The sequence below is a fragment of the Nicotiana attenuata genome, unplaced genomic scaffold (assembly GCF_001879085.1).
Source record: "Nicotiana attenuata strain UT unplaced genomic scaffold, NIATTr2, whole genome shotgun sequence".
NCBI classification, from domain to species: Eukaryota; Viridiplantae; Streptophyta; class Magnoliopsida; order Solanales; family Solanaceae; genus Nicotiana; species Nicotiana attenuata.
In genome coordinates, this window is record NW_017670516.1 from 600,514 (window position 1) to 610,407 (window position 9,894).

Sequence of the window (9,894 nt, forward strand, 5' to 3'; positions counted from 1 at the left end):
TTCCCTCTCTAAATCGCCTTCTGCTGAGTCTAGGGTTCTAAAATGAGAGAATGTGTTGAGAAATCCCGTCTCCCAGCCCTTTGTACCAGCTGCAGTTATCGCATCTGCAACATAGGTTTGCATTTGCGAACCCTCGCAATTGCGGAACAGGGATCGCATTTGCGAAACCTAACAACCTCATTCATCATCGCAATTGCGACAAAAGGCTTCACAATTGTGAAGCTGGAAATCTTGCAAAAGCGAATAAACGTTCGCAAATGCGAACCAAGTCAAAAGTCTATTGACTTCACAAATGCAAAGGGGAAGTCGCAATTGCAACATTTGTGCCCCCACTGTCGCCTTCGCAATTGCAAGGCTAGTGCTCGCAATTGCGATAACAGAGCACCAGTAACACCAGCAATTCATTTTCAGTCCAAATCCATTCCGATACATGTCCGAAACTCATCCGAGCGCTCGGAGATCCAAACCAAACATCCACACAAGTATAAAAATACTAGCTCGCGCGTTCAAAACACAAAAATAATATCTGAAACTACGAATTGTACACTAAAACGCATGAATTTCAAAGTAAAGTTCAAGAATCTCTATAATTACAACGAAACATTAGAACACTATCAAATCAACTCCAAACGATACCAAATTTTGCTAACAAGTTCTAAATAGCATAACAGACCTATCCCAAGTCCCAAAATCAAATTCCGACCTCGATAGCTAAAAGTCACTCTATGTCAAACTTTTCAGCTTCAAATTGTCAAATTTTGGCAAAACAACACAAATCAACCTACGGACTTCTGAATCAATCACAGGCATACGCCCAAGTCCGAAATCACTATACGTATCTATCAAAGCCATCAAGACACCGTTCTGGGGGTTGTTTTCACAAAAATCAAAGTTTAGTCAACATTTCTAAGGCTTCTAAGTCAAGAATCAAAGGGTCTGATCAACCCAAAAGCTTCCCAGAATGAAACTAGCCAACCCTACAAGTCATAAATCATAAACACACATGTGTGAAGCATAAAAAGGGGTAACGGAGCGCAATTACATAAAATGACCGGTCGGGTCATTACAATTTCTTCATTAATTGGGCAAATTCTTGCTTTTAAGCTATGTACTGCAGTGGTATTAGCAGAAGCATTGTCTAATGTGATAGTTAAAACTTTATCTATAAGACTATAAGCTTGAAGTATTTCTAGAATGGTAGTTGAAATATATATTCTAGCGTGTTTTGAATCAACAAATTTATAACCAATAATATGTTTTTGCATGTTCAAGTGATGATCAACCTAATGACATGTAATAACTAAATAACAATTGCCATTAGGAACTACAACCTCTATCAGATGTGACAAATACTTTACAATACAGTGGTAAAATACACAACGTATATGCTGAAGATGGTCACTTTAAAATTTAAAAATATTATTTCTAATTGTGGTCCTAGAAAAACCTTGAAAAGCAGGATTATAAGTTTCTTATATATAATGTATAAAAGCAGGGTGAGAAGGAAAAGTAAAAGGTAAGCCACAGACATATCGACCATTTTGCTAAATTTTCATGACTTCTATCTTTGTTACAGGGACGTAGTATAGTACCAGTAGTAGGATAAAATTATTGTCGGACATTGTTAGAACCCCCGCCAGATCCTGTAGGAGCGCCAGAACCGCTGCTAGGATCCGGTATTTTTCTGGCATCTATATAAGCTTTTATCCATAAAGTTTTATGTTGACGATTCAAGTGCCTAGTTAAACCCCCATCCCACCTGATTTTCTACATGCACCATGTTCAAATTGTGCTTTATATTTTATATAAGTAGCAACTGAAGTGATTTTATCTAAATCAAAAATATTCTACATAAGTGATGTTCTCGTACGTTCTGCCTTAGCTTTACCCCTTACAAGAGGTACAAGGGGAGGTAAAGCTCCAAAGCGAGATTGACTCTGAGTGGAGCTTGTGTTGCTGGACTAGTGGGTGTTTCATCTAATTCATCTTCCTCATACTCTTCTTCCCCATATTCTTCTTCTTCTTCATTTAAATTAATATCATTGCCAAATTGTCTTTGTACAGTTTCAAGATCTAGTGGTTCTTCTGGATTAATATCATCAAATTCGGGGGGGTGCGTAAAGGAAATTTCATCAACATGAGTCATATCCTCTATATGTTTTCTAACTTTGGAAGGAGGATTATGATTACTACTAGAACTAGTACATTTACTCTCTTTTTAAATGGCTTGGTTATTCCAAATACTTTTTAGGAGCCATAATTTAAATAGGAAAAGTAAACACAACAATTAAATACTAAAATGATACACAAAAATTAAATATAAAAATTAAGAGATGGAAAGAGTGCACCGTGATTAAATATTATAACTTGAAGAAAATGCCCAAAATAATACTCCAAATACTTGACACATTAATTTGAAGCTTGAAACTTGCTCCAAAAATTTGCCCAAATACTTGAAATGTAGTTGATTATGAGAAAATTAGGAGAAGAATATAAATCGAATTTAAGAGATTAGGGAGAGAGAATAATAGATTTGTGCGGGAAAAACGAAGAAGGATGGAGGGTATTCATAGTTAAAAATAGGGCCAAAGTATATTTTAATAAACTTGGGGATTAAATTAAAAGTTGGGGGAGGGGAGGGGGGATAGGGACCATTTTTTGTTGTTTTTAGCCGTTGCCAACGACTATTTTGAAAATACAGCCTCTGGTCAACGACTCTTTTATTTTTAAAAAAAAAAATTCGCGGGCCACCGGGGCGGTACCGGACCTTTACCGGGCAAAATGGGTGACCCGTCCCATTCCACGTCCCTTTAACCCTATATCCGATCTCACTTAAACTAGGAGGGCCAGGACGGGACCGGGATGGGCCGGGTCGTCCCGTCCCATTGGACAGGCTTTGCTGGCAGGGGTATTTTAAGTTCAAATTTCGGGATTTAGCTTATTTTTACCATTTTTTTAGTTTTGAAGAACGAGAGGAGGAGATTTTGAAGAGGCATTTCACCATAATAATGAGGATAGGTAATTTTTACTTGAATGTGATCATATATATTGATTTATCATGGATTCCTACACCTAAACACATAGAATTTAAGAATGCAATTTGGGATTAGTTTTTAAAACTTAAGAGAGTGTAATTTGAGATTATTTGACTTGGATTTGGGAACTAATAACATATTTATACTTATGGGGTTATGGGTCAACTAGATCTAGTCCTAGACTCGGATTTTGTCCATGTGGGCCCGACTTAACTTTTATTAACTTTTCGAGATTTGATTAAATATTGAAGCTTTATTGTTTGAAAGTAATTAATATGATTTTATTTGATCTTATTAAGTATTATTTGGCTAGATTTGAGCCGGTTGAAAGAGATTTCTAAAGAAGAAGCGGTTGCGGAAGGTTTAATCAATCCGCCGAATAGTGTAAGTCTCTTGGCTATCTTTTCTAAGAGGCAATTCACCTAAAATGGACTGGATTTCTATGTGTTACTTAAGTTAGAGGTAATGTATATGTGAGGTGACAAGCGTATATACGCATACCAAGTTTATATCATGATTAGGGTAGTTTTAGACTTCTTTACCCTTTTTTGATTATGTACCCTTCATGACACATGCTTTACTTGATTGTGTGACTACGTTGGCTTTATAATGATGTTAGAGATCATGTCTAAGCTTATGGTTCCTTATTTGGACATGATGATGCATTCTTGATATATTGAGCCATTTTGCTTTAGTCGATATTATACTTCATTGTCATTAACATAAATCTACATATTTATTTATATGTCCTTGTACACCATACATACAGTATCTCATACACAAATGTATATATCTCTACATATGGATACAATTATATAAGCTGAGTTAGAGAACGATTGTATATTCTGTGCGGATTGATATAATTATGGTACTGCGATACTTTGGCACTTTAAGATATATGAGCAGATTGATGACTAATTTTTAAGCTATTGTGTATTATGTTGGATCTGATTGCATGCCACAATGATAGCGTTTGGATGTGGATCCATCCCATAGAGTGATCACCCATGTTATATTGGACCTTATGAGCGCAAACACATAGAGTTGTTCTTAGTGAAGGGGATTTATACCAGGCATATGTAAAGTGTTGAGTGTGAGTGATTGTGAGGGGCACTAGTGCTATACAAACAAGGTGTACTGAGTGTGTGTGGATTGGTACTGAATCTGTGAAAAGTTTGAGTTTTGAGCATGTATATATATCGTGCAACCATGTAGGAGCATTCCTTTACTTGCTATTTCATGCACATTGTTATCTTATGTGAACTCAGTGAAAGAATTTTGCTTTGATCATTATATCTGAGAGACATGCTTATTATCTTCTTTGATTGTAATTCATATTACTAATACTCATTGTTTCGAATATGTTCCTTCTCTTTATTTGGACTTACTGATTATTTGATTATGGAAGTACGTATCTTGTTGGTCAAAGCCTCATCACTACTTCTTCAAAGTTAGATTTGAACTTACTGAAGACATTAGGTCGGTTGTACTCATACTACACTTTTGCGCTTCTTGTACAGATTGAAGTGTTGGTCCCGCCGGAATTCAGGAAAGTGTTTAGCTGTTAATTTGCAGACTCAAGATAGTGTTGCGTATCCATTCACAGACCCTGGGAGTTGCCTTCCTCTATTTGATTATTACTGTTCATCCATTCAGACAATATTGTAAATTTATTCTAGAACGTTGTATTTTATTACTCTTAGAAGTTCATGTAATCAGTGACACAAGATCTGGAAATGTAGTGTTGTATTGTGCTTTGTTATAAGACTTAGCCTTATCTATGATAATACTGAACTTTTTCAGATTTATTATATCTATGCTAATGACTTTGATTAATGTTTGAGATTGTTGGTTCGCCAAGCCAATGTGTTAGAAGTCATCACAGTCATTGGCAGGTTTTGAATCATGACATATCTTTAGCATGGCGTAGTCATTTACAATAGCCACAAAAGGTCGGAACTATTGGTGTTAGGACAATTGTTGTTGGGAGAATAATTAGTGCACAAGTTGGAATTTCATGTGGTATTAACATGATGGGAAGTGAATTCAACTTCTAGTTGGTTGAAAGGCCTCATTTCATGTTGTCTCTCATCTTGTATCAACAAAGAGAAAGCATATGCCATTGACGATAAGTGATTCATCATAAGAATGCTCTCACGCACCACTGTATAACCTCATTTAGGCCCATGAGAAATTGAATAAGCCGTCTATCCACTACAACATTTTAGGCCTACAACCACACTTATTTTAGGTTACGCTTAAAAAGTGTAGCCAATAATATCTATGAGACCGCTTTCTAAGTGTGGCCTTTGGTTAGAGTCTTTGGCCACGGGTTTTAAAGCAACGCTTACAAAACGTTTTTAAAAAGTTTAAAGACTACGCTTTTTAATCGTTGCCAAATCATAATATTTTTGGCTACACTTATATATTATTTGGCAACATTTTTTCAGCGGTACTAAATTGTCATACTAAATGTTACACTTTATAAGTGTACCCTAAAGTTTCCTATAAAAAATTTACCCTAAAAAGTTTCCCCCCAATATTACGCGCGCGCGGCTATTCTCCCCAATTCTAAAAAATAGCCCGTAGAAAGTACCCTTTAGGAATAAGGCAAAAAAGAAATTAAAACCTAGAATTCAATCTTTTCCCAATCTCAGGTCCAAGATGCAAATACCTTCATCTCTTTCTGCAAATTCTTCCAACCTCCCATTGAGTATGACCAATCATCTTCCCCATTTTATTTAGACTTAATACTCAAAATTATGCTTATATAATCCATCTGATTGAGAATATTCATTTTATTTCTCTTTTGATATATGAGGCATTTGATTTTAGTTTATTACGGCAGAGGGGACAAGAAGATTGTCAAAGGCAAACACTTCAATCACTCCTTTAGGAATGTAAGTTTTCCTGAGTCAAACTTTTGATTTTGCAGGTTTTGATAGTTTGTTTTAGTTTAGGTTTTTCAGTTTTCTCATTTTTTTTATTTTATTTTGTTAATGGGGCTGAAAAGAAAGTAATTTTTGGTGTTGTATCAGTTTTGGGTATCTTTGTATATATACACACACACGCACAAAGTTTTCAACATTTTTTTTCTAATTTCAGATTTTTGGGCTGAAATGAAGTACTAATATTTAAATTAAATTTTTAGGTATCAAAGTTTTCAACTTTTTCCTAAATTTGAATTCTTGAACTGAATGAAACTAATTTTTGTGTAATTTAGGTATTAAATTTATAACCTTTTTCTCATATTCATGGTTTCATGTTTATTATTTTTTGAATTTCTTTGAATACTGATGAGAATTTTATCCCATTATGTTGGTATGATAAATGCAATTATTTTATCTTTCAGAGGGAGGATGAGATACTGAGGGGGTATCTATTTTGGATTTTTATTTTTAAATTGGTCGATGAAGCTAATTAATTGGTGGATTTTGGACTAATAAGAATGTATTCAGTTGAGTAATATCTTAACACCTTGCCTAAAGAAAATTATATTACTTCCTGTCTTTGTTGTGAGGATCCTATTAATTTTACTTCTTTTGTCGAAGAAAATTAGTCAACGCTCGAGAAGATCTATGGTGGACGTGAAGTTGAGTTTGGCTTAGCATAAGTGTCATGACTAACTAAGAAAGTCTTATCATTTTACAACACATTATTTTGAAAACTTACTGTTGGCTTTAGCATTTACTTGTATAATATAGTTAATACTTAATTATTATATATTTATTTTTTGGAATTCAAATGTTCCTAATCCAAGATAAGTAATAGTAAGTCATGCTGCAAAGGAAGATCTTATTAGCTACTCAAGTTGCAATAGTAAGTTGTGCTGCAAGCTAAGATCTTATTATTATATTTCCATTCTCTTTAGCTGAATAATACTTTTTGCGGAGCTGCTACATGGACAATTCTTCTTTGTTATTATGATTCATCCGTTCAAAGCTTTTTGAATCCTTTGCATTCGCATTTTTATGCCCCTACTACAATTGCATTACAACCCTCCCACCCCCGAATGACGCAATTGTTCTTGTCATTATCAGATGATTGTTACAAGTTAACATAATAGTGGATAATGCATTATCAGATAATTGTTACATATTTCTGAAAAATGTTGTTGCGAATGTTGTTCAGTATTGTTTCTCTTTGGCAGTATGAATTTTTAAAGCTTCGGAGAAACAACAGACGATGCATTTAAGGCAGTATTTGAAAAGGAACATCCTGGTCGAGTTAGATGCTATGGTAGATCAGTGACGCCAAACTCTCTGAAAAAAGACGAGGAAATCAACAAGCTTAAATAGAATCATGCCAATGAAATTATTTCTATGAATGAATAAATGAAAGAAGTGAGGAGAGAAGAAATGCGAATTTTTTTAGTCAATTGATACAAAACAATTCTGGATTTAATATTCAAGATATACCAGGGTGTGCCGGATCTAACCTTCATTTGATGCAAGTAGTGCACGGAATGTGAGAGCACAAGATCTTCCCCGTTCTTCTGGCTCAACTCATGCACTGGGTCTTGAAAAGGTATTTGTATTCCACATCCCCAAAATAAACAATTCAGCTTAACTTATACGAACATTCTTTTCTAAAATATTTGCTTTCGGAATATTAAAACAATTCAAAGTGTGCATGATTCTCAATTTTTCTTAGTCTGGGTTGCTTCTCTTGTTGTTCACCTACTTTTGGTTTTTAGAGATTAATTTATTTGATGTCTTCTTGGAAAAATTGCATCTTCTCTAAAAAAATGTTAAGTGGAGTTATTCTCCTTAGTTTCTGCTTGCATCTTTCAAGCAGATCATTGTTGGTATCATTTTAGTATTTGTGACTTTTTTCTCTCCTGCTTTTGTTTAGCCCTCAATTCCCTACATTTATCTCAATACCAATGTTTTTTTTTTAAAGTCAGTGTTTAGGCATTTCTCTAACTCAATAAATCACTTTCGCTTGGTGATATGAAATTATTAGTTATCAAGTAAAGTTTAACATATCATATGAGCTAGACTAGGTTTAAAAATATTCTACGCATTATAGTTTGTTGATGTTCTCTTTAACTTGTCCGAAATATCTTTTTACTTTTCACAGCCATTTACTGTGATCTGATATGACCAACTTGATTTGTTGGCAAGAGAATCCTGTTTTAAGTACTTGGATTTGTATAGTTCGACTTGTGTTTAAATGAATTCATATCTACTATAATGTTCTTGTCTTGGCATTATTGGTGTATATCTATACTACAAGGCTTAATTAGTTCTAAGCAATTTAAAATTTAGGCATTAACTGCAGAATCTTAAATTTTTAAGAATCAATTTGTAATATTTATCTCTGAAAATCATGCTTGGAATCTCTTGCTTTGCATTTAGACTTTAGAGATCATGCTCTAGTGCTTTTACTCTCTCAAGTTGATTCAGCTCTTCTACCTGCAAGATACAAGCAAGATATTGATTTGACGTTTATAAATCTGGTGAGAGATAGAGGGTTTTTCAGGAGTATTTAGTTGAGTTTTTTACATGCTTGATCCTTTTTTAACTATTATTTATAAAAATAGCACCATTTATTGTTTATTCCATAAAGAGCACTTTTTTTTTCATTAATGGCACATTATAAAAATTAAGCTCAACATCTAATAAGTTAACTCACTCACTAATCACGGGAAGTACTTTTTTTTTTGTCCATCTTCATTTTCCCTTTACAGCATTCATCTTCTTCACTCCATATTTTGAAAAGCTGCTGCATATCTCAATGCCACCTAAATCAAGATGTATTGATTTATACATCTTTTATACTCTGTATATCAGGTATCACTTTAATTCAAAATGTATATTTATGTATATATTTTTGTATATTTATTTGTGAAGTGCTATCTTATTTTAAGCGGTATTTTTAATGTATATTATATTTTATATGTCAAGTGTCATTATATATATATATATATATATATATTATTTTTTGTATATTTATATACCATCTTAATTAAATTTAAGATATATATTTTTATGTATATTTCACATGTCTAAGTGTCATCTTAATTGAAGATGTATTTTTTATGTATTTGTTTTGTATATTTTATATGTGTTAATTCAAAGTTTATTTTTATATATATGTATTATATATATTAACGTATATTATTATCGAAATAAGAGCTTTATATTAAGAAAGGAAGAAAGAAGTAAGAGAAAAACTTAAGAAAGATAACTAAAAATAAAATGAATGGAACAAATTTAAAAAATATATTGGCTTCAGTAGAAAACAAAACTAAGAAGATGAAGAAAAAGAAGGAAAGCTAATAGATAAAGAGAGAGAAAAAGACATGATTTTTGTACAAATAATTATTAGCTTTCCATTCAAATTTCTTATGTTTAGGGATTAATAGTTAATATTTCTATTTTAATGGAACTGTGTGCTACAAATATAAATATTTTCCTGCCATATCTGTAATATTGAATTTAATAGCTAAAAATTTGTTATATTTCTTTTAAACTGTGACATTATGTAAAGTCCCCAAGAATCTTCCAGTATCCAGAAAGGCCCAGTGAAAATCTCGGCCCAAAGTGCAAGTCCAAATGCAGTCCACTTCATTATAGGCCCAATATCAATTATCCGACTTAGACCATTATATATATTGGAGCCTTGTTCAGAAACAAGCTCGATGACTCCGAAAAACCCTTGTTCATTGTCTCTGAACCTTGTCGTCTTTAGCCGACTTTCTCTTCTACAAATCATTACTATCATCTCAGAAAGTCGAAATCCTTGTTCCAACATCCCCCCCTCAAGTTGGAAGGAGGACGAAAAAAAAACCCCGTTAACTTGCCCCAAAATTATATGGTGTGTAAGGCCAAAAAAGGGTAGTTTTGTAAGGACG

At 33.5% G+C, this 9,894-nt stretch overlaps 1 long non-coding RNA gene across 1 annotated transcript; it reads left to right on the plus strand.

Annotated features, from left to right (window-relative positions):
• Nucleotides 1-5,561: 5,561 nt before the first annotated feature.
• Nucleotides 5,562-7,608, plus strand: LOC109240458. Its single transcript, XR_002070069.1, has 2 exons — nucleotides 5,562-5,935; nucleotides 7,186-7,608. It is a non-coding gene; the product is annotated as an uncharacterized LOC109240458 (long non-coding RNA).
• The last annotated feature ends 2,286 nt before the right edge of the window (nucleotides 7,609-9,894 follow it).